Source organism: Grammomys surdaster, unplaced genomic scaffold (assembly GCF_004785775.1).
Source record: "Grammomys surdaster isolate TR1022 unplaced genomic scaffold, NIH_TR_1.0 126121, whole genome shotgun sequence".
Taxonomy (NCBI): Eukaryota; Metazoa; Chordata; class Mammalia; order Rodentia; family Muridae; genus Grammomys; species Grammomys surdaster.
In genome coordinates this window covers 4,573,978-4,600,094 of record NW_021620929.1, presented here as the reverse complement: position 1 = coordinate 4,600,094, position 26,117 = coordinate 4,573,978, and the positions used below count along the sequence as shown (strand labels likewise).

At 45.9% G+C, this 26,117-nt stretch overlaps 1 protein-coding gene and 1 non-coding gene across 2 annotated transcripts in view; both read right to left on the bottom strand.

Annotated features, from left to right (window-relative positions):
- Slit3 (slit guidance ligand 3) overlaps positions 1–26,117 on the bottom strand; it is a 595,378-nt gene that overhangs the window by 496,599 nt on the left and 72,662 nt on the right. The gene's annotated exons all lie outside the window — the stretch shown is intronic.
- Positions 11,002–11,136, bottom strand: LOC114611782. The gene has a single exon (XR_003709891.1). It is a non-coding gene; the product is annotated as a small nucleolar RNA SNORA17 (small nucleolar RNA).

Below are 26,117 nucleotides of genomic sequence, written 5' to 3'. Positions count from 1 at the left end.
ATACAAGCTGGATGTAACCATCTATGAACAGAGAGCAGCAGGTCCTCGCCAGTCAACTAATCTATCTGCTGCCTACCTTTCAGAATGATGAGAAAGAACTTTCTCTTATTTGTAAGTCACTCAGTGTTATGATGCTCCACACAGACTAAGACCCTGGGCAACTCATTTTATCAGGCTCCTACTTTTCATCTATCAAACAGTGCAGGAAGTAAAAAGGGGCGATGACAAAACCTATACTCCTGTTGAAACAGCAAATCCAACTGCATACGAAGTAAGAAGCCGTGTTGATCGAGCACCTATTCAGTGTCAAGCCCTGAGACGCCAAATCCAGCAATATCGCTTTCTCAAGGGACTTGTAGTTTGGTTAGAAAGGCAAATAGGTCTGGTGAAGATCAAGGGCATGTGAGATACATGCTATGAAGGAGATCCGGAGAGATGGGGAGAGGAAATTACACTACCATGTCCAATCTGTGGCCCACAGGCCCCATCAACTCAAGGTAGGTATGGATGTGACCCAATGATGGGGGTGACAATTTCATGTTGTCCAAAAGGACTGGGCACTCCTGCTTATTGACAGACATTTTCTCCCCCTCAGTGATGCAGATACAGGCCAGATTAGAGCAGCTTAAGTGTAGATAAAGGCAGAGTTATTAGGAGGCAGCTCTTGGGTGGGTTCAACCGATCTCACAGGTAGAGTTTAGTGAAGTCACACATCCAGACTAAAGCAAGGGGTTTTATAGAGCTTAGGTGACAAGTGATGACGTGCCAGCTAGGAGCTGGGATGGTGTCCATACACAGTTAAAGTCTGAGACCCTGGGTGGGCACTCATGGGTGGGTTGCCGGCAACATGGGGATGAGGAGTGATGTGTCAGCTCAGGAGTTCTCTCCAATCGGGTGGGGAAGTTTTTCCTGTGTGGGTGGGGTTGGGGGAAGGAGGGCAGACAGAGTTTCTCAGCTTGTGCAGGGGATGAGCAAGGGTTCTAGCCAACACTTATGATTTCATAGAGGAGGAATATTTGACTAACATCTGGAAAGAAAAAGAGGGATGAACCAAGGAATAGAAAATGGAGGCATGTAGGAGAAGAATGTGGTCAAAAACATCAAGATGTAATGCTCTAGAAAGAATACCCTTTTTATATGAGAGGGGAAGACAAAGGATATTTATGGGCTGGAGGAGGAGGAACTTGGAGTACTTGTAACCCTGAATGGTAAGGTCAAGAAATATGAATCACGGGCTGGAGAGATGGCTCAGTGGTTAAGAGCACTGACTGCACTTCCAGAGGTCATGAGTTCAAATCCCAGCAACCACATGGTGGCTCACAACCATCTGTAATGAGAACTGATGCCCTCTTCTGGTGTGTCTGAAGACAGCTACAGTGTATTCATATATAATAAATAAATAAATCTTTAAAAAAAGAAATATGAATTACAAGCCAAGTTATTAAATCCGGCAATGGCTTGTACTGTAAAAGTAAAGAAAGAAGGAGTGGCTAACTGGAGGTGGAGGGGCATATGAAGGAGCCAACTGTTGAAGGACAGGAAAAGGGAAAAGCGTAGGGACTTCCAGGCTCAGAGGATGATGGGGACAAAGCATAGTCAAATGATTTTTATGATTATACACACAGTATAGGCCTGCCACACCCTAAAGAGACCAGGAGTGTGAAGCCCAACTTTGGTTGCTAACTTGACTCCATCTGGTATCAATGAAAACCTGAGGAGCTAGATTTGCCTGTGAATGTTCTTCATTGGATTGTTTGAGATGGCAAGACTCATCCTAAATCTAGGCCACACCTTCCGGTGGTAGCCCACATAAAAGGACACAGGACAAGGAATTTTTGCTTTCTGCCTGCTTTCTGCCTGCTTGCCCTCACTCTTAAAGGCAAGTCCATCTATCCTGTTGACTGACTGCTGTAGAAATTTTTAATTGCAATCCAGGGTTTCTACCCCGCCTTTGATCATTAGTTACCAGATAAAAAAAACACACGACCTTTATTATTTACAATAAGCCTTAAACAGTACAAGAGCTGGGCAGCTTTCTACCTCTATGTTACGAGACTCTACTGTCCTATCCATAACCCTGGGTTATTACTTATTGTGTTTCATTTGGGCTGCTCTTTACTCCAATTGGCTAGCCCTCAGGGCCATGTTTTCCTAACTCCTAACCCTCGGAGACATTTTTCCTCCTTACCTTCTCTTTTCCTCCTCGTGGTTCTCTTTGATCCCCCAGACCCGGGAACCCTAAAACCTGCTTATATCTCTTCTGTCCAGCTATCAGCTGTTTGTATCTTTATTCACCAATCAGAAATAACTTGGGGGCAAGGTCACATAGCACACTTGAGTCTATGTGCAGACTCTCTCTAGTCTCTGGGGCAACCAGGTCTTGGAGGCCATACTTAGCATTACAATACACAGGAAAAGACCAAACCTCAACATCTGACACCTTCTTCTGCTGGTATTAAAACTTCTTCTCCAGGATTCCAATGTAGACTGAATACCACTTGAGACATGCAGCCTCAAAGACTGAACAACTACTGGATTCTTGGCCTTTCCTTTAAGAAACAGCCATTGTTGGGCTCGTCAGATCACAGCCTGTAAGGCTCTCTAATAAACTGTGTATGTGTGTGTGCATGTGTGTTTAAGTATGTGTGCATATTCATTCTATCAGTTCTGTTTCTTCAGAGGACCCTGACTAATACAAGAGGGAAGACTAAATTGTCAGGGAGAAGGTGAGAGACCAGGATCCCAAAATGCAAGATTTCAGGGGGCGAGAAATGCACATACACATACCTGTGCTTATGTGCTTAAAATGCTTACCTTTATGGAAAAGACAAAGAAAGAAAGCTGACTTAAAGACAAGTGTAGCAGCAGTCAAGTGTCATAGATATTGATATTGTCGATGAAAAGGATACAGAAATAGTGGCATTCACAAAATTTTCTGTTGCTTAATGGCTGGCCACTGAAGCTTCCTAAAAACACAACGTGAGGTAAACATGCCATAAGGTAAGAGGAACACTGTTGGGATGTGCTGGGCAGCAGAGCAAGCAAAAAGCGGGAGTTTACAGAAGTCAGGAAGGATATCAATGTGTGAGTTGTTAGGATATGAGTCAAAGGGCCTGAGCTAAGAATGGATGCAAGAACCATGAGATGAGCCAGGATGTGGTGGGACACTGAGAACATTGACACAGAACACTGATATGAAGAAAGCCTGTGGCAAGTGAGCCCACTGTTTCAATACTCCCCCCTTCTATCATATAGAGCTGCACACTCAAGGTTTCTTCTATGTATGTCTTTTGCATACGTATCTCCTTGCCTAGTGATGCTGACCTCTGCCATGTAAATTAACCTGGTCAATAGGAGATTGGTAGATGTAATAAAAGCAGAGGCTTCCAATGTGTTTGTATAACTTGACTTGATCTCATCTCTTTGACATCAGAACACTGTCCCCTTCTAGACCTAATCTACAGCTTCTATCCTGAATTTTGGCCACACCCACCCAAACCATGACCCAAATATGAGGGAAAAGAACACATACTTCAAAAGCCACTGGGGCTTGGAGGATGCTTGGATAGAAGGACGAGCTAACCAATCTCACTACAGGAGAGACAGGGGATGTGGAGGTGATAGCTGCCTTAGGGCTTTCTCTTCTATTCTTACCTTCTACATCCCATTTCCTACTAGTTGCTACAGCAACTGTCCCCATGTTAAACTCATCATTACTTTGTTCAAAATCACCAACTCTTACCAAGCATCTCTACATGTTCTTCCCATCTCCCAACCCAGATTCCATCTCAACAGTCCATGTCGTCACGCCCACACGTCCTCATAAGCTGTGCCTCTTTGTATCCTCCTCTGGGTATCTTCCCTGCTTTCTCTTCCAGGCCAACAACAATCCTTCTTGTATTACAATAGGCGACATCTTCACATTATTCAGAAATCTGTTCAAATTTCCCTTTCTTCAAGAATCCTTCCTCTCCCACTACAGATCCAGCCCTGCACTCTCTGACCCACTCCCCTACTCCACTGGCTACATATTTTACCTAATTATTATATGTACTATTTTTCATAGACTATTAGGCTCATGTGGGGAAGGATATTTTTTATTCTAGTATATTCAGGACCAGAGAATGGCTTAGCACAGATTCAATTATTATATGATATGCATTATGAACATTCCAGTGCATATTACATTCATATACATGTATATGTGTATATATGTATTTATGACAGTAAAATAAAAGTAAGTAAGAAGTCAAGCAAAAGGTGAAGAACAAGGCTTTATAAGGCCTTGTCAAACCAGTTTCAAGAGCTAAGCCATGGACACAGAGTCTGCCATGGACCACTTGGGCCAACTGAATGAAGTCATCCAGTGTATCTACACATCACTATACAGGACAAAGCACAAACATTCAGCAAGTGCCAACATGTGGAGCCTCCATCAAAACGGAGGAGACAGAGTATGTAGTTTGCTCCCCAGTCACGCCAGAGACAGTGTGTACCCAATGGCTGGGCACAAGAAGGTACTCTGGAAGGCAGTGCTTTGAAAAGGCTACCGAAGAGACTGAAAAGGATTAGAAGTACAAAGCAATAGGTTGTCTAGGAACCTCAAAGGAGGAAGTAGGAACCACCTGTCTGGTCTGGGAAACTGGAAAGAGGTTCTTGACATCACAGAATAGCAATGGAATCCGACGGGGGAAGGGAGCCAATTTCTATGGAAGTGAGGCGGGGGCAGGAATAAGAAGATGGGCTTAAGAGCCTACGTAACACCCAACAAGGAGTCCTTGTGGTATTAAAGTTGTGGAATGAGGGACATGTGCAGCCAGCACTTTCCCTTTTGGATATCCCACCCCACATCCGGACGGACATGGTCACTTCCTCCATTTTGAATCTGTTCTTCCACATCACAGAAGGTTCTCCCCTGTTCTGTGTCATTCCCATGTGCCCCACTGACAGATGCTCAGAGCTTAGCCTCTTGCTGTGTCTTGAAACCATGTCTTTCTCCCCATTCTGCTGCCGTGCCTGGTCCTGGCTGCTTCTGCATGGAGCAAATGGGCTCCTCTAGTCTCCTCACCTCTGGTCCCACTCCCAAGCCTCTCACTCAATTGTAGGTAGCTCCCCACAATTTAAACCACATTATGTTCTTTTCCTAGTGAAAATCCTTCAGCAGCTCCCTCAAACCCTAAAGTCTGTAAATTCTATACGTCATGTCCTTTGCTCTCTGTCCTGGCGAAGCCCTCTCAGCTCATTAACTTAATCTGCCTCATCATTTCTCTGAGTTTACAAATGTTCCTATGTCTGGAATATCTTTCTTCTCCCCCAATTCATTCCCTTCTGTGAACCAGTTAGGTCTTGGTTGAAAGGACACCTTGTATAAAATGGTCGCCAGACTCTCCTCTCGGCTGTCTGTATGTGGTCATTTTTTTTTAAAAAAACTTTATTGCTATTGCCAGCAAACATTTTCAGAAAGGAAAGCCAGACAGTAATCACGTTAGGCACTGCAGGCTCTATGCTGTCAGTCATGACTACTCGGCTCTGCCCAGGAAGCATGAAAGCAGCCATAGACAATACATAAATATGCATGGCTGAATTAGAATAAAACTTTATTTATACAACAAGCAGAATGCTGAGTTTGTCTCCCAGGCTGTAGTTTGCCATTTCCAGCTCTCTGACATCTCTGCGTATAGAAGAGTGCCTGTTCACCAATGGCACTTGAGCAAGGGAGAGAAACTTGAGCTAATGTGACCTGATGAATGGTACAAACACCATGCTCCTCTTATTTAAAAACTCCCAGGCTCACATTCATATACAAGAAACTATCTTTTCTTGTTCTCTCATGTCTAAATATTAAAAATAATAACCGTATTTGTTGAGTACTGGTCTTAAAGGTGTTATAATCATTAACATATTTGACTTTTAAAATGTATGGACATGGAATTTATAATATTAATTGAAGTCATATAATCAGAGAAAGGAAAGAAATACATGTTGTATGTTCTCTCTCAAGAATGGAACTTAAGTGTGTGTGTATGTGTGTATACATATATAAACTAGTGGTACTCAAGCTTCCTAATGTTACAACCCATTAATCCAGTTCCTCATGTTGTGGTGACCCCCAACCATGAAATTATTTTCGTTGCTACTTCATAACTGTAATTTTGCCACTGTTAAGAATTATAATGTAAATATCCGTGTCTTCCCATGGCTTTGGGCCACCCAAAGTGGTCACGACCCACAGGTTGAAAATAGATGATTAATCAAATGTACATGTGGGTTCACTATAACATAAAGAGGCATCAAGGAGAAAGGGTGAACATAGGGGGGATGAGGAGGGGATGGATGCAGGTGGTGGACCTGAGTTACAAATGAGGAGATGAAATTTTGTTTCTCTAGTTCTAGCTAGTATTTAGTTCTAATTGGTCATGGATTTCTTTGTGATGAATAGGTATATTGGGAGAATTAAAAAAAAAAAAGTGTGACTCGGCTAGTTCCCGAGCCACTGCCATGTTGGTGTTCTATGTCCCCGCTCTGTCACAGCACCAGCTAGCCAGGAGAGCCCATACCAAACCCATGAAAAGCTTCCGTGGCCATTGCCTTTGCTGGCCAGCTCCGTGGCATCCATGACTCCAGGCATGGCCTATGGTTCAACTCTGCCACCCTCCTAATGCTCAGTTAATCCCCAGATAATATCCGCCATGGTCACGGTACCCAGTAGAATGAACTTAACGCTTAAAGGTTATCCAATGGATTTATATATCAGCAAATACTCAATACACAAGATGCCCACACAAACAGAATTGTAGACCCAATATCTAACCTTTTAATATGAATATCTACCCAAGGCTGCTAGAGACAGGAAGGTCGGCTTCCATCTTGCTTCTCCCTTCTCTCCTCCTTTCTCCCTCCTCTCTCCTCCTCCCAACTCCTGGTTCCGCCTACCTCTTCTACTGTCCAATCACCAAGCTCCACTGCGAATACAATGTGGCAGGAAAATTCCTGCAACTAAGAAGTACGTAAAATACATTTGACACTAAGAGCATAAAATCTGATGTAAACCTCAGCAGCTTCTATCCCGAACGCCTATTCTATATAGAAGTTTGTTGCTTGTATAGACTTTGGGTTAGGTTAATTTTGGTGTATAGTACTTTTACCTATTTTCAGGGCTTTTTAATAATATAGTTTATTTTAAAAATCTGATCAAAACGAGGGGGTACAGGAGCTACAAATCATTATTTACACAGGAAAAAAAAAACCTCAGCTTTTCCTCACAGATGGGCTTATGCCTTATCTTAGAGCAGTGGTTCTCAATCTGTGGGTCGGGTCGTGACCCCTTTAGGAACCCTCTATCTCAAAAAAAAGTATTTACATTAAGATCCATAGCTGTAGCAAAATTAGAGTTATGAAATAGCAATGAAATAATTTTATGCTCGGAGGTCATCACAACATGAAAAACTACTAAAGGCCACAGCATCAGGAAGGTCGAGAGCCAATGCCCTAGAGGTATTTCAGGTGCTTGGAACTAGCTCCTTGGCTGGGCTGCTCCCCCTAGAACTTCATGGTTAGCCTTTCATGGCTTGGCCCATGAGCCAGGACCCCAGCCTGGGGTAGAAGACCTGTACAAACCTGCCTTATCCACCCTGAAGATCCACCCATCTCCACGGTGATGCTGCAGGCTCTGCCCACTGGGTTCATCTCTGCCTCAGTCCCCACTCACCCTCTAAGTTCCATTCTACCATTTCTTCCTTCTCATCCCCACCCCACAGGCAGGGGCAGCTCTATTCTGCTGCCCAGGTGAGGTCCAGAGCTCACTCTGCCAAGTTGTATCTAGTGAGGGACATGGCCAGTTTTCCCACTCTCCTCAATCTCAGGACCCCATGGTCAGCTCTTCTGCCCGCCATGGATGACAAGGGATTGGAGATGGGGGGACGTTCTCTCCCTTGGAGTGCCACTTCCCAGCAGACAAGAGGCAGGACTGGCTCTCCTGTGTTCATGCCCTTAGTGCTAGCTCACCTGCAACCCCCCATATCCAGGGCCAGCTCTACTGGCGAGCATACCCTGAGGGCATAAGAACAGGAAGGCCACCTCTCTAAGAAAGTTCTGATACCAGAAAGCCTAGTCCCAAAAGTCAGAGAACAAATAGATTGTATCCAAAAGTTTCAACGCGTGAGAAACATCTGACAGACAAGCTGCTGTGATGGAAGCAGTAGCAGGCTCAGCCACCTTCCGACAGAGATTTAGCCAATTATAGAAAACACTTCCTTTGGCCCAAAAGCTGGCCATTGAATCAGCCTTGGGGTAGAGTAGGCTGTAACACTAACCCCCAAAGGGCCGCTCTTCACTCCAGGGCCGGATTTCATCTTTAATTCGTAGATGGTTATCTGAAGTATGCTACTGAGAGGGTGGGAGGGCTCCCAACAAAAGCAGATCTCTCACTGAAGAGCTGGAGGCAGCTTTGGTCTGAACCTGTCCTTCCCCCCACCCCCACCTTCTGTCACATGGACCGGGCCTCCCAGCCTGAATTCCGAGCCCACTGCAGCTTACTGAGAAGGTCTAAGTCTGACTTACGTGAGTGACTGAGTTCTGCTGTGGTAAGGGGCATGGCTTGGTCATTTGTAGTTTCTTAAGCGTCTATGCATGTTGTGTTTCAGATAAAAGACTAAGAATGTGAGGCACCATCACCTGGGAGTCCAGCTACCGATGCACATGGAAACCATCCATGGAGACCCCAGGTTCAACCTGCAGCATGGCCACATAGTTATTCTTCACTAAAATAACATCTGGCTTTCATTCTTTAGTGACAACTCATTTGGACAAGACTTTGAGTAGGGTTTTTTTTTTAATTTTTTTTGGTGAGTCCAGGGTATAAAGGGAACTGGTGTGGGGACAAGCTCATTGGAAACAAGAAGAAATCTGTTTCTTTTTACTAGAAGACTGTGGATCTCTGAGAAATGCACACACTGCCCACTTGTAAGCAGGGGGAAAGAGTCCCTGGAGAATACACAAAGCCACGGACAGCTCATAGTGAGGCTATTTGGCAATTCCAGGCTCAAGTTCATGGCAGAGAGATTGGGACATCAATATAGAGTCACTTGGAAAATTCATGTTTTCCATGTAAAACTGAATTTTACAGGGATGCAGGAGAATGAGGCACCAGACCTTCAACACTACAGCTATGGTGGAGGGCTGGTGGCTCAGCTGCCTGGAGAACCCAGATACACATTCCCTGGAATCAGACAGTATAACTTTAAAAAGCGAAACTTTGTATTTGTTCTTTGTGAGTTTCACATCATGCACCGGGTCCCACTCCCCTCCCCATACCCTTCCCCTCATACCCACCCTCCACCCTTGCAACCTCCTCCTAAGCAGAGAACAGAGAGAAAATAAAAATCGCATTGTGGAAGCTTGTGTCAGTGTGTCCCACAGCACACCCTTTTGTCCATCCTTTTTTTTTTTTGTTTTAAATGTTCACTGCAATGGCTTGTGAGTCTCATATGAGGGAGGCCTCTGGCTTCTGCTACTCTATCAATACTGGAACCTCATGGGACTCCTCTCAGATATCCTGTTGTTGCCCTGGGTCATGGAGACCCTACATTTTTTGGAGCTGTAGAACTGGCCCTTCGTGCACTCCAGGAGTTCATTGACGGGGCAGATGTTGGGGTGGGCCAACTCAAAGCCCTGGATCTGGCCCTGAGAGGTATCTGAGATAGCCAGCCTGCTGGCTTTCCTGTGCTCATGCCCTTGGGGTAGGCTCACTGGCAACTCCTATCCCCCACCCCGCTGGCAGGGGCAGCTCTACCCTGCTGCCCACGTTAGGTGCAATGCCCGCTCCCCTGAGTTGCATCTACTGAGGGACATGGCCAGTTCTCCCACTCTCCTCAATCGCAGGACGCTAGGGTCAGCACTTCTGCCTGCCATGGATGGCAAAAGATGGGGGTAGGGCAGTCTCTCCCTTGTAATGCCACTGCCCAGCAGATGCCCCTGTCATTAGGGCCAGCCCTAATGTGCTGCCAAGGTGAAGTGCAGGATTTGCTCTCCCAAATGCTGCAGCCTGTGAGGGGCAAGGCCAGCTCTCCCGCTCTCATGATTCTCTCAGGGCCAGCTCTCCTGCATGCAGCTTGTGATGAAGGCAAGAGGTAGGGGAGAGGATCTCTCCCTGGCTGCCACCACCACACAGCAGACAAGAGGCTCTCCCATACTCATGTCCTCAGGGTCAGCTCACTGGAAACTCCTGCTGTGTGGTGGTCTCTGCTCTCCCAAGCACTACAACTGGTTAGGGGTGGAGTAATCTCTCCTGTTCTCTTGCCTCTAGGTCTAGCTCTCCCATGATGCTGAGGTGATGGATGGGACCTATTCTGTACAGCCCTCAGACATCAACATGTCCCTGGGTGGCAGCCTAAACCAGTGATGTTCACCTGGCCTCTGGTGGTAATAGACTCCTGCTGCTGCAGATCCCTGAACCCAGAAATGATCCCTGGTGGCAGGATGGGCCAGGATCTCACCATGGTCCAAGTAGCATCACCAGCTACTCACATCAGGTCATTCCTCGCTACCCTCAAGTCTCCAGTTCTCCCTCTCTTCATTGTGTCCACATCCTTCTATTCCTCATTCTCTTCCATTTCTCCACCACTTACTTGCTTCTCTTAGTGGTACCCTGGGTATCTGAGTGTCTGGGGTTGTCTCAGGAGTGCTGTAACTCACTTGTGCATTACGGTGTTGGGCAGGGGTCATATGGGACATAGTCATCTCAAGCTAGCTCCATGTCTGGGTCCCATGGTGCCTGTCTGGTGGTTGTCTCAGGCTTGCTCCCCATCAGCCTACCCAAGTGGCCCCCTGTGATCCTTGTCTGTCTCAGCCTCACTCTTGCTGGGGCCTGTAGTCCCAGGCAGGATTCTTCTAGTCTCTGGCTTGCTCACTCTCTTGGGAGCCAGACCAGCTCTGCCTTATGCCAGACTAGTGGTGGTCTCAAGTTAGAGCCCTGACTGGCCCCTCTAGAGCTAGACTGGTGGTCATTTCAGGCTCACTTTTTTTTTCAGGAGATATTCATATGTCAAAACACAGCATAGACATAGCCTCACTCCTTTCTGCCACCTACCGACACACATGTGACACAGCAGCCACACGAGCAACACCTCCAGGGGCAGGGCAGTGAACTTTTTTTCCTCTAAAGGGAAAACCACGCCCCAAACAGCCTCTGCTTGCTGAAGGCACTATACAAGTTTATCGAATGAATGAATCCGTGAACTGAACATGGTCTGGAGGGTGGAGCTGACACCAATCTGAGAACACAGTTCATTCACAATAAACCCAGAATATCACCCACAGTCAGAAAAAAACCAGGAAGATTACCAGCTGAGCCACGGATGGATGCTTAAAACAAAACACCCATGATCGCTTACTGGGGATGGAAAGAAGCAATGTTCCAGTATCCCGTTCTTCAGCAAAGCATTTGATAAAGAAATGAAGCTTCAGCATGGTGTCTCACAGCCAAACCTGCTCCAAGCCTACCTAGTGCACAGCAGGACGGGAAATGGTTTAGAAGGCTCAACAAGCAGAGAATGGACGGAGGAGTGGTGTCACCCCTGGACAGGCTTGGAGGTCCGTTCATAAGCCATGCTCCATTCCACCACAGGCCATTTGCATGTGCTCCGTGCTTATACCCTCATACCTGTACACAGTGTTTTAAATACCCGCATCACTACCTCAGGAAACTCCTCCCCAACCAGCACTCCTACCACGTCAAATCAAACCCAGGATGGCTTTTGGCAGCTAGGCCTCACCACATGGTGCTTGTTACAACTGTTATTTTCCATTCATTCCTTTAGACTCTTTGATCAACAACCCTCTGCACTGTCCAATACACTACGCACTGACCACATGTGGCTACTTAAGTTGACTCAAATGACATAAAATCTCTAATTCATCCCTTTGGCTATGTTGACCACATCTTCAGCCTTCAATAGCTACACATGGTGAGTGGCAATTATAATGGATACCCCCACCCCCTAACTGCAGAAGGTTCTGTCAGACAGTGTTGCCCTCAGTAAGGACAAAATGGACAAATGGGAGAATCAGGAGCCTAATGGTTCCTATGGTGGAGGAAGTTTTATTAATGTGAGCAAAGCACCGTGAGTCAGGACTACACAAGAGTCTCCTAGGACAGAATTATTCTCATATGCGAGATTTGTAATGGTTGAGTAGAAGAGGCAATATTTATGTTGGGCTTTGAAGACTGGATAGGAGTTTGGCAGCAGAGAAGTACAGTGTCAAAAATAGAACAGCCCCTGAGCAGTGATGGTTGCTGCAAAGAGCGCTGCCCTAGTTTCTCACTCATTGCTCTGACAGAATAACCTGGCAAAAAATAACTTTAAGGGACAACGTGTCCATTTGGCTTTCAAAACCAGGTTACGTTCCATCAAGGGTGGAAATTAAGGCAGGATCTTGAAAACAAATCTAGAGTCAAGAGCAGAGAGAGAATGTATGCTTACTGCTCAGCTTCCTTTCCTGTTCTTATACAGCCTAGGATACAGTGCTAGGGAATGATGCCACCCACAGTGGGCCTTCCAACATCAAACAGTGTCATCAAGACAATTCCCCTTAGATACGCCCTTAAGCCACCCTAATCTGAGCAATCCTTCATTGAGAATCACTTCCCAGGTGCCTCTAGATTGTGTCCAATAGACAGTTACAACCAACCAGCACAAGTGCCGTCTAGGGGAATCGATATGTCATCACGAGTGCCATGTAAATGGATAGAAGAAAGACTTTGGATGGCAAGCTAAGGTAGCTGGATTTAACTCACCTGCAACTTCAGGTAAGAATATTGTGCACCTGCTATCGGCCAATGCTATGAGGTCCCATCTCACATGTGTGACATCCCTGGGGTGTGACTCCTTCAATGATCCACACTTATAAATAAAAACACGGGTTTCTATGGGTCATGTGGGGTCGGGCGAGCTGAGTAAGCTGCCACAAAGCCACATAACTGAGAAGTGCTAACACTGCGGTCAGTGACATGGAGCTCTGTGGGCAAACGAAACACAGTTGGCCTGGATCACCAGCCCTCAGCACAGGCTGGAGCTAATAAAAGTAGGCACGGAATTAGTGTTTGTTTTGAGGAAACGCCTTGAGCTGCAGAGAAGATGGAAGGGAAGGAGAGAGGCAGCAATGTGGAGGGTTAGGCTTAGGAAACTACAAGACTAGAGTTCAGAATGGAGCCCAAGTGTACTCTGGGGTGACCTTGAACCAGTCTCTGACTGTGTGTGCCATGTCTGACCAACAATCTTTTGTTCAATAGTAGTGAAGGCTTAATGAAGTAGATGATTCTTGTAACGGCTACCACATAAATACCAATGAAGGTTTCTAAGAGGCTCATAGAACTTGGCCTTTTCCCCTAGGGTTTAGAAGGCCATGATGACAGAGATACCCTAGTTTGAACCCTGTTAGAACTTGACATCAAAAGGAAAGCTGGAGCTAAGACAGGAGTAAATGTTCCTGGAAAGCTCTGGAAGGGACTGGAAAGGTAAATGATACGGTAATCAAAGATGGGCAATGCAGAGAAGAAAGGTTTGGGTGACACAAATAAGAATTTTCAGCCTAGAAGGCCAGCTGAGAGTGGAGACTAGGGAGGCTGAGCTATCCTGGTGACTCCAGAGGAAGAGAGGGTGCTGAGTTACCAAAACTTCCAAAGCCAGACCAGTCACATCACAGAGTGCTCCCCTCACCTCCAAACTATCAAGGTACCACTCTCCACCTCCTATGGAGCTCGTGTGGCATGGCTGCCAGGTGGCCACGGATGAGCTCACACCTTAGACCCAACCAAACGGGCAGGCAGCTGACTAACCAAGCCAGCCAGAGCTGTTCAGTTTCCCGGTGTACAGCTCTGTCATCCAGTATGTGATCTGGGGACAAGTAGCATCGGCAGCACGCAGGAGCGTGTGGGAAGTGCAAGATGGACTACAGAGATGTCTATCAGTCAGGTCCTTGTCTTACAAGTCTAGGGACCTGAACTCAATCCCCAGAATACATGTGAAACAGGGGAGGGGATGGCTCAGTGGTGTGTCCTTCTAGTCCCAGTGCTCAGGGGAGGAAGAGAGGGAAGGAGGGAGGGAGGGAGAGAAAGGAGGGAGGGAGAGTGAGTGAGTGAGAGAGAGAGAGAGAGAGAGAGAGAGAGACAGAGAGACAGAGAGACAGAATCCACTGGCCTGAGAGCCTAAGCTAATCTAGCCTACATAGTGAGCTCCACATGGCAAGTTAGAAGCTAGTAAGCAATCTTGTAAGATAAAACGAAAGGGAGAAGGAAGTATGAGTTCGTTCGTGCGTGCTTGCGTGTGTGCTTGCGTGCGTGCTTGCGTGCATGTGTGTGTGTATGTGTGTGTGTATGTGTATGTGTGTGTGTATGTGTGTGTGTATGCGTGCATGCCTGCATATGAGACTAGGAGTTGTCCTCTGTTCTCCATGAGTACGCATGCACATAGACACACACACTCAGGCCATGTCTCAGCTGCACTGGATCTGTCTGTCAACCACATCTCCAGGTCACTCACGTGAACGTTTGGGCTTTCTGGTTAGAGTCGCTGCAGACAGACTGCTTAGTTCTGGTCGTGCATTTACTGGTTCTCTGAGCTCAGGTAATGATTGAACCTTTCTAGGCCTCCATTCTTCATCTGGGTAAACGGGAAGGAAGGGAGCTACTGCGCAGGGCGGCTCTGAGGCATCCCTGTGCATATGGAAGTGGTTAACACAGGCGTGCAGCTGCTGAGTGTTGAGCTGATGCTAGCGATGGTTATTGAAAACATGGTGCTCAAGGCCAGAGGAGGAATAACGGTCCACTTGGCTACTCTTTGGGTAACAAGCCGCTCGTGAAGGGATGAAATTGGTAAAAATTGGGAGGAGAGCAGGGTTCTGCTAATGTAGGATCCTCCCCAGGTACAGTGAGTTATCTGCCGATGCTCTGGAGCCTCCACCCCTTGGAGCACCAGAACTACATCTGGCCCACCCTCATGGACTGTAGTTCAGGACAGTAAGATTAGGCCCAAAGCCAACATCAATAGTGAAACAGGCTCCAATCACTCTTCCGATAAGATCAGCAAACACACAGGCTGCAGCCTTAGGGCCCATTCCCTGAGGACAGCGGCATTAAGGAAGAGTGTCTCTGCAGGCTTGCCTGGCAGAGGCTCAGGACCAGAAGAACCGGGAAAGAAAGACCACCCCAGAGCACTGCTGACCCCCAGCTCCCAGCAGAGGTGCTGGCACTGGCTTATCACACACTGCAAAGACCCAGGAGCAGGGACAGCAAGACTCTGGGGAGCCTCCAACACCATGGCACCAGCTCCCTGATTTACAAGTTTTAGCTGACTTAATCCTCCCCTACCGCTGTACAAGGTCCAGATCCCATCAACAGCTGAGAAGTAGCTAGTTCATCAATAGCTGAGAAAAGCCCAGGCTCTGAGAGCTGAAGATATTGCCCACAATTCACAACACTACTTAATGTCATACATGGTGCTTTTCCCTACATCTGTATCTTGATGGCCAAGATTACTTGTTGGCTAGCTGGCTGGCTTGTGTGTGAGGGTCACCTGTGCTGCCCAGAGAAGGCTGAGTGAGGATGAGCTTCCATGGTGGGATTCCTGGGCTCACTCGGTGGCTTCTCAATGAGATGACAGGCAGTTTATCACTGTATTATGACAGTGTTACACACAGGCATCGGCCAACAACAGTGCACTATGAGAGCTGAGTGTTTGCTGTGTGGCTTCACCTCCTCCACTCTGAGAGCCTTCTGAGACCCTGACATGTCCCTACTAGTTCCCCTCAGTGTACTGCTCCGTGTACTTCCAGATCAGCCATTGTATGTCATGAGATTCTGCTCCTGCGGTCCAAGCAAATGCCCTGCAGAGGTCCTCAGCCAGCCCACGTCACCCATGCATGTTTCAGCATCATCCTCACCCTGCTGTACCTCTCCTGATGTGGCCCTTCATCCTGTACCATCCCGTACATAGGTACACACACTATTGTGGATACACCGGTACCCTGTGTGGCCAGCAGTCCCATGAGGGCCACAAAAACATGATGATTACTAAAATCAACCCAGTGTAAACAAGTCCTCTTCACTACAGATCAGGTCCTAAACAAAGGCAAGGGAGTCATAAATTGGAGATTTAACACACACACACACACACACACACACACACACACACAAAGAATCGTCTCAAATGGTTTATGGCATCCTGAATCCTGGACAAGCACTGAAGGTATGTCTTTTTCAGCTATGGGACTTTTCTACTTTCTTCAATCCCACCAAAATAATGACTATCCTCTACACCTATGGCTGAGGCTGACTCTGAATGACAGATGACCTATCCATCGCATCTTCCCCTTCCCATTATCCTTTCTTACTCACAGGCTTCCTCTCCCTTCTGTTTCTTCACTCCCTTTCTTCTTCCTCCCAGACCCCTCCCTCTCCTTCTCTTCTCTAGTTTGTATAAGAAAACACCTTCTCAGAGCACATAAAAGAAAGGAACTAGTGTGTAATTTGAAAGGAGAACCAGGACCCAGGTAAGTGAATGGTATTTTCATACCTTTTACTGGCTTCTAATCCTTGCATCCTTGCACCATGAATAGGCAATATGCTCTCTTTTCCAACTTGCACAGTAGTCAACAGAGACAATAAAAACCACGTGTACCTGGTGCGAGAAATATGACTTGTCACCTGCCTACTCCAAGCTAGCCCATCAAATCAATTCGGTTCCCTAAAGCATGGCACAGGTATCAAATAACACTCGACAGCGCCCTTCAGGACAGACAACAGTGGCCCTTTCTCAATTCTACCATGCCCATCTTCTCCCTTCTGTTCTCTGAGCTGTTATCAGCTCCTGCTTCCACCTCTCAGTCTTGCATTAAACACTGGTCTGGCTTCTAGTGAGAGTGTACTTTGGCCCTGATGCACACCCCCTTAAGCTTGTTCTTAATAGAGGTTGCTGTAATCCCTCAAACAAGCGCTCTTGCCCTAGGCACTGCAAGGGGCCAGGATTTCAGCCAGTGCTTTCTCTTTTGGACCTAGGTTCCCTTGTGCTAGCTGGTGGCTTCCTTATGTAATCAAACTTAAGCTCTTGTAAAAGTCTTAATGGCAAAAGCAAATCATGTAGACCAGGTTCAGAGACCGGGCCCACACCTCCAGAAGAAAATCCGATGACTCAGAGTGACTATGGCTAGGAAAACGAGCACTTACCCTCTGATCAGGCTGTTTTGTTTATATACTTCTTCCCATTCAACAGGCTGTCATTATGTGAGCGCCAATAAACCAGGCGGGATTGTGGATACAATGTATCACTGTTCAGCACTGCCAGAATTGGGATGTAAAGACCACTTAACTCCGAGCAAAATCAGGGAGCCCACAAATTATCACCACAGAGATGCCAAGGCCACGTTCAGCTATTCACTACACTCAACAGCATCACACATCTGAATGGGTTTAAGGCTCCTCAGAGGGGTGTGTGTGTGTAGGGGGGTGTTGATGGCTGCTTCCATTGCAGGCACTGGTGGCCACTAACACTCTCCTCTAGGGCTGTGGCATATTAAAGCAGCAGTCCCTGTGCTTCCAGATTCCTTTCTCGCTCTATTGCTTCTTAGGCCTCGACCTACCACCAGCTCCCAGTGACACATCGGCATTTTGCCACGTCTTGGGTGTCTCCCTCTCAAGGATAACGCAGAGTGGGATGTGTACAGTTCAGTGGGAAGCTATTTCTTTCTCCATATCGTTGCTCACCCAGAGAGTCAAGGTTGTAGGGGCATGGGTTATATCTTAATGTTACTATGGTGCACACTAGGGGAAGCACACAAGGACGTGTGTGAGAACGATTTCATTAAGAGTCCATTATGGCTTGGCTGTGTGGTGAGCCATGCAAGCTAATGACCAGGTATTGTCAAATACTCAAAGGCTCTTGGCTTACGTCCCTGAATAATAAGCTGACTTGCTTCTGGGGGAATGTGTGTTTAGGTACACTTAGGATGGCAGTGTCAGAGAGTTTTAATCATGAATATATCATCTTGTTATCATTCTTCAGTATCATCTAAATTATTTAATAGACAAATAAATAAAACACAGGCACGAAATTAACTTGCCTTTTTGAGTTTTCATAAAAACATTTGAGTGTAGCCTCATTCTAAACAAAGATAGCTAGTAGGCTATGCATTTAAAAGACTTCTTTATTTAATACACATCTGAAACACACACATACACACACACGTGCGCACACACACACATACACACACAAACAATCCATACAAGTGAAAATACTGTGCACTTGTGTACTGTGCTACATCTCAGAGCTTGAGAATAAAATAACAGTAACACAGACATTGATGGAACACTGACTTTTTCTTTTCCACTGTTGCCAACAAGGAATCTTGTGCTCAACAGATGTTCACTATCAATTTGCTGATTATTGATTCAATCTCTGGTGACAATTATTTGTCAGGATCATGATGAATAAGAGGGGAAAGGATCTTAGCAAACTAATTTCCCTCATATCTAGGCCTCGAGACTTAGAAGCTACCATGTAAACATCTTTGCTCTGATCTTCTTGATTTAAGCACCAGGGTGCAAGGAAACCGAGAAAGTTAAGCCACTTGCTTACTTTTAGAAAAAAACAAGAAAGCAGAATAGTAGAAAGTGATGGAGGGATTCTACCTTATGGTTCTCTGGGGGAAGTCTGGAGCCTCACACCCAGGACGTTCATGCAGAGGCAGAGGACTGGTACACTGATGAACACTGCAGCCACTGTCACCCAAACAGAAGCACCAAGAATGGTGGCGGAAACCCCCAGCCAACTTGATCACAAGAGGTTCTTAACAAAGTAGCCAAAGCCTGGGAATTCACGCACAGAGACAAACAGTCGAAATGGCAAGGTCTGCCTCTCACAGGAGATACTGGGCTACAACATGGAAAATTCCATATCCCAGTTCAAAGGGGCAGTGTGATCCAATAAATTTAGCAGCATGGGTTATTAAAAGCAATTGTGTATTCAGCTTGAATGTTTTATGCATGTGTCTTTCCCATAGCTAAAACACATGTGAAACCAGGGGGAGTTCCCAGGGAGCTCGGTGCCCATTTTGATTGCATCTGACATGGTATGTGCCGGGATGAAGGATGCTTTCAAGGCTGACTTGTTGCCTGAGATCTGCAGAAAGGATGTCTTGGAATAGGATGTCTTCTGAAGGACCATACAAGTAATTGAATCGGCAGCCAGCCAGAGCAGGAAAGCTCCTTTTGTTGGCTGGTTGTAACACCTCATCTTACCAACCAGTCTTCTTAGAGACTGAATAATTCATGTGCTCTGGCTAGATGTGTTTAGCAGGGAGATGTCCTACCAAGTCAAAGAAAGGTGATAGAGATGTTCCTTTAAGGATCAGTGCAAATCTGAATCCTGCTTGATGGGATTTAGCACTCTCCAGACCTTGATCCTCAACCTGTGTGATCTCAGGGTCAGAGAGTCTGAAAGGCAGAGCTCAGGGGCCAGAAAGCATTGTGTCGGAGATCACATACATAGCCTCTCGTCTCTTTTTCCTTTGGCTTCTAAGAGAGACCTTTGCAGATGAAAAGGGTTTTGAAGTTCCAAAAATGATGTACAAAATGGGTCCTTGTCAAATAAATCAACCAAGAAAAACAAATCCGGCAACGACTTTGTTTTTTTCCCAAGGACTGGCTCAGAGATCTGTTTCTGTAGGAATGCCTGTGACTCTTTCTTCCGGATCATCTGTGGCAGTATGACAGAGGATAGGGAGGAGGAGACTGGAGAAGATGGGGAGGAACAGAGGTGGGCGCTTCATCTTTGGCTCTGTCTTCAGAGGCCGTTTACAAAGTAGAAAGAACAGGTGGGCTTTTGACTTTGTAATCATACCTCATCTATTACCAACTAAACAAGAAGACACATAGGGCGAGGACATATACACATAGGTGAGGGGTGGCAAGTTCATTACTTTGAGGGAACAGAGAGCTGCTCTTCAATCTGAATTCTACTGCTCACATCAAGAGATTTCAGATCTTGGCTTCCTTACTGCCAAAGTGGGAGGATATCAACACACACTCCATGCAATCACAGTAAGGATAAAATATGCGAATACATGCAAGCACACCACAAGATGACACTATAGAAACCAGACAGTAAAAATTTCCTATGATAAGACATTGCCAAGGGGTGAGGGGCTCAAAAGCTCCCACACTTGAGTGATGAGCTATTGACAGCTGATGGCTTCTGGGAGAGAGAGTCAGTTTTCTTTAGGACTGTGGCCAGCCACACTCTAGTGGACGGCCCTACATCCATGAGTACATAGATCCTATAACTGGATTCAGAGAGTCACTAAAAGAGAGAGACAGAGGAGAAAGCGATGCAGAGAGAGGGAGGAAAGAAAGAGGGGAGAGAAAGGAGGAGGAAAGGAGAGAGAGGGAAAGAGGGAGGAAGGAGAGAAAGGGAGAGAAGGGGGCATGAAGTCAGAAGCGGGTAAGGAAGTGAAGCTGTGTCTGGGAGGAGTTAAGGGGCCTAGAGTACGGGCAATATGATCAAAATTCACTATATTAAATTCTCTAAGATCTAATAAAATTATTAGATGAAAACAGATTTCCCAGTTTATCATATAATATAAATACACTCTGTATTTACCATATTTTTCCTACCTAGCACCAAATGGTTTAATCATAAAAATGTAAATACTAAAATATAAAATAACACTTAAAATCCATTTATTATATGTTAGGGATAAATAATGCCTCACTAGCAAACACTCCTTACAAGGATGTTTAAGGTAATAAATACACTGATGGGCGTCTCCTCCACCCAAAATTCTCACAGCCTGGAGCAGTCAAGGCTATCCTAAAAGAAATGCTTTACCAGTGGGTGTGCCTCACTGTGAGAGCAGAATGGCGTCATAAGGAAGAAATGTATAGGTTTTGTCATTCCCACCCTGAGATGGGTGGGAAGGGGTGAGCTAAAGAATAAAGAAGCGAATCTTCTGTAACACGGAGATATAAGAACAACAGGCCTTGCAGTCTGGACAAACTGGTTAATGTTCTCACTGAGACTCCAAGGCAGGACATGGCTCACATCCTGCAGCATTGATGTAAACAGGTTCTACAGAGGCACAAGTATATTAATATTGTGCAACTAAGTGGCCTCCTGTGAGGAATATCTAACAAGGTTAGGTTGACAAGTTCCAATCCAGCTTCACTAAGAGGAAAAAAGAAAAGACTGGATCGCGCTGAGGACCACCATCTCAGAAGATTGTGAGAGAGGCACAAGCAGGCCTTTGGTCAGGGAAGGCCTCTCTGAGATAAGTCAGCAGCCAAACTCTGAAAGATGGATGACTCCAGCAAGGGAGGACTGTGGGTGAGGACTCCTGACAGAGGGCAAGTTGGAGTGAGGCAGAGTAATGCTGGAGACAACTGCAAGAGCCAGGTCCCTCACAGACCATTGTGGCAAGGAAGGGAAGCTTGACTCTGGTAGCCTAGGGAAACCAAGGGTGGGATTCAAGCAGTCTATTTTGTGGCCCTGGTGGGGAGAACACTGTCCATGAAGCCAGAGTGGATGTAGTCAGGGAAGGGAGGTCTGCTACCCCTCAAGTATTAGATGCTGACAGAGATGAGGACAGCAATGGTGATGGAGGCCTGGAGACACACAGAGTCCAGAGAGCACAGGTGGCCTCACCCACTGATATGAAAAGGGAGTTTGCTCCAGTCTCCGATACTCTGAATTCCCACACGCCACTCCAAGCTAGGAGTGTTGGGTGCCTTGGCCTGCAGGTCTGTAGCAAGCCAGAGCTCTTATGGAGCAATGGTGAGTAAAGGGCAATGGTCAGGTTTGTATAGGAGAACATCTCCTGCCTTTGAGTGACAGAACACATTCCTCCGGAGGGGAAGCTGAACCCTGCCCTACTTTCAAGATAGAAGAAACATGGTTTTGAAGCACTTTCCTCTCCTGGCAGGTAACAACTCTTCCCTCTGTTTGCTCATCTGTAGAACGTTGGTAATCTCACTTGCATTGAGAAATAAAGTCAGGCGGCACACAGGTCGCCACATGCAATGGCTGACAGAGACGAGGTATCTCCTTAGCCAGGTGGAAGCTACGGTCTCCTCAGTCTCATGTCTCACCTTGTCACCATCTACAGAGCAGATAGTGGTCCTTGTCACCATCTACAGAGCAGACAGTGGTCCTTGTCACCATCTACAGAGCAGACAGTGGTCTTTGTCACCATCTACAGAGCAGACAGTGGTTAGGTCTCAGGATATTTAAGGTCTTAGAACAGATTTACTTTAACTTTTGGCTATAATCTAGACCTAGACTTCCTCAGACGTCTTACAGTATGGGATGCCGGAGAAAGGGCATTTTACATGGCCATTTTAAATGCCCAACAAGATGTCAGTCTTCTGCATCTACAGATTCTACACCAGCACATTCAAGCAAATTTAGAACAAAAATGCTTAGGGGGGAAAGATATGAGTTTGCTTAAACACGTCCTGACACTTCTCTTGTCATTATTCCATGAGCAATAGAGTATAGCAAACACTTACAGGTCATTGCCTTTGCATCGGCATTATAAGTAATTTAGAGAATATGTAACACATGTTAGAAGATGTACATGCATCCCGATGAATGCTACACCAGTCCATCTCAGAGACCTGGGCATATGCAGATCTAAGCATCCACAGAAATCCTGGGACCAACCCTTGGTGGATGCTGAAGTCCATGAACGCTAAGCCCAGCCAGCAGTGAGCCAGCAGTGGTGTCTCCTGAATCCCTACTTTCTTTGACTACTTCCTTTAGTCCTCAAGCTTAGTAGATTGGACTCACTTGGACAAGGTTGTCTCAGACAGTAGTAAATGTACAAGACCATGGGTAAGTGGGAGATATGGAGGTCCCGGGACAGAGAAGAGCTTCTGGGATAAGGAATGATGAGACATCCTAGATGGCCTCTGGCACACGTAAGATGCACAGCTCTGTGTATTTGTGAGCTACAGGATAGCTGAACAGTTCCCTCTTGACCTGTACATGCTTACATTTTTTTGGCAGCGATTCCCTCTACTAAATTACAGCGTTTAAATCTGATAACCAGAATGATGGTACAATTTATGTGCTATGTGCATTACAGGCATGGACTTGGGTCCTGTGCTTTGCTAAGCACCTGGAATGGATCTACGCAGATGGAATGATGAAGACACTGCCTAGGCTTCTTACTTGGCCATTGGAGGATCTGAAATTCAGTGGAGGTTACCCAAGGACTCAGCCTACTCCTTTACCATGCTAATCTCCAACAACAACTAGCCTTCTACCAATATTGGTGGGTAGTGCTCTGTGATCTTCTGCCAAGGACATCAGTCCCAATTTTGTCTTGTTTGGTCCTCTGGAATCATGTCTGAGGAAGCGCTCAGGTTCCCAGGGGAGAGACTGATGGCATGTTCTTTCTGGCCGTGACCACAGTTGCCCTACTTAACCCACTATAAATGGTACATTCCTACACTACTGTATAAAGTTCTCCAGTGTGTACATATATCAAATAAATAGAGCAGTACAAGGGCCAATCACACAAATTTAATTACATTTTATTTATTTAGGAGCTCCTGGGAGATGAGTCTGGCAGGACTGGGAAGAAGTTGTGAGGTAAGGCTTTGAGAAAATTGCTAGAAGAATCTTGGGAAAGGAGATGGAGGCCAGAAATACTTCCCCCAGAGAGGGGCTCTGCCATTTAAGAAAGATTTCCTGAAGACAACCAGGCCAGAGCACACACACACAGAAGGCCCCCCAAACTGTCCAAGGTGACAAAGAGTGAGGACTGTCAGGCAGGGACTGTGGGTATGGGACTGGCATGGTCACGGACAGCATAAGTGCTTGGCAACCATGAAACCCCAGCCAGAAAGGAATCGAATGGGAGGGTAGAAGAGAGAGGGGGAGGGGGAGGAGGGCAGAAAGAAGGAAAGAGGAGGGAGGGGCAGACAGGGAAGAGCAAAACAGGTAGAGAGAGGAAGAAAGGGGGAAAGAGAGAAGGAATGAGGAAAAGACAGGGAGACAAAGATCCCTCTCCTCTGAAGCAAGAGCTGTCCAGGACTTGTTTAGTGTCATCTCAGAGATCAGCCTTCGACAACATACATTTCACACGCTCTTGTCTCTGGCTATTTCATTTCTAAGCACCCCAAAACAAAGTAGAACACTCAAAATATAAATTAAAGAAAGAAAAGAATATTAAAACAGCCCAGAGTGTCTTTCTTCATTTTCTTCCTCTGACAGCTTGCAGCAAACCCCCCTAGTTAGAATCTTAATTATGGAAATTCTCATTTGTATTATGTGATTTATTTAAAGCCCCATCTTTCTAAGAGAATAAAATCCAGGTTTTGAAGCAGCACCTCTCAAAACAATTTATTCTTCTCCACTGACTAACTGCTTTGGCCAGCAATCATGAATTTATAGTACATTATGCCAAAGCAAAACACTTTAATAACTTAATCAAACATTTAAAATCCAGCTCACAGCCATATAATATACAGCAGCAGTTCTCTCAGCTCCCTTGCTAAAGGTCAATTACCATTTTTATTCCAAACATCCACATCTTAGACAACACACACACACACACACACACACACACACACACATACAGAGTAAAAAAAAAAAAAAGAAAACATTTGAAATTCAAACCTTGGCTGATATGTACCCAATCTTACAACCATTCTACTGTAAAACATGAAGACTAATCCTTCAGATATTCTTAGCAAAGAAAATGAGACATATAAAAGAACACGACCAACAAGATTAAAGCTATTTTCATATTGAAGATATTGAGGGGAAGGGTCTGGGGCCAGCTTTCATTAGGTCATGTGACCATACACAAGGAGACAGTGACAGAGATAAAATGACGGGGTGCACCATCTAGTCCCCTCTTGCCGTTGACCAGCAGATGGACGCTTTCTGGAAATGCCGTCACTCCTATCAGAGAGAAAGTATACTGACTTCATGCCTTTTAGAGGAGAATTATGTGTTTCATCACCGTTCGACGGGGGAACAAGGCAGGGATGCCAAGTTGGTGTGTACTTGGCATGAAGTGCTGGCCCTGGAGATGGAAAAAAGTCAATCAACAAAAATGCCCTCATTTGCTCCTCTAAGTCAAATAAATTTCTCTCTTTCTCCTTATTCATCAGTCTTGGCCTGTGAGGGTGATGGAAGCAGAGGCCAAATTCCTGGGGGGATTCGTGCCAATCATCCCGAGCACTCTACTTGGATAATCTTCTAACAGCCTCTGAAATGGGTTAATGGAGTACTTACCAATTTGCACTCAGCAAGAATGTAAGGGAAGGAGGAAATAAAAACAAAGACAAGGCAAGGAATTGAGAGTGTTGAGGGTCCTACAACCATTCATTCCAAAGACTCTGTACCCATAAATGACCTTGAGGTGACAAATATGATCTTTTCCAGTCTCACATCCTCACGTGCTGTTCATGACAGAACCTGGTTCCAGTGGCCAGCGGCATTTTCCACTGCTGGTCTTGTTTATGGAGATGGAGCCATCAATCAAGGCTGACATTTCCCATGCCTCTCTTCCATGATAACTTTAGAAACAAGACTATTTAAAAGCCCAGTCTAGGGCCTGGAGAGAGAGCCCAACAGTCAAGAGCACTGACTGCTCTTACAAAAGATCGGGGTTCAGTTCCTGGAACCCATATGGTGGCTAACAATCATCTGTGACTCCAGTTCCAGTGGATCCGATCTGGTCTTCTGGCCGCCATGGGCACAGCACGCATGTGATACATACAAGCAAATCACTCATGAATATGAAATGTACAAAGTAAGTACTGAGAAAAACAGAACAACAATAAGGCTGTTCTACTCAATGGTCACTACTCCCCTTGAGCCATAGGTGGTCCTCCAGGCTACCAAGAATGTTCCCTGATATTTCATGGATGAGAAGTGAAGTAAATAGTTTTATTCAGTTTGAGATGAAGATGTCTCCCAAATTCTCTAGTCCATGTCAATCTTTAAAATCTTAGTAGTTGCATGCTAGTAGTTATTGAGTAATCACAAAGGCCCTAACCAAACCAGCACATGTCCAGAAACTTCTAGAAAAGAGACATTCCTACTTGACTCTGAGGA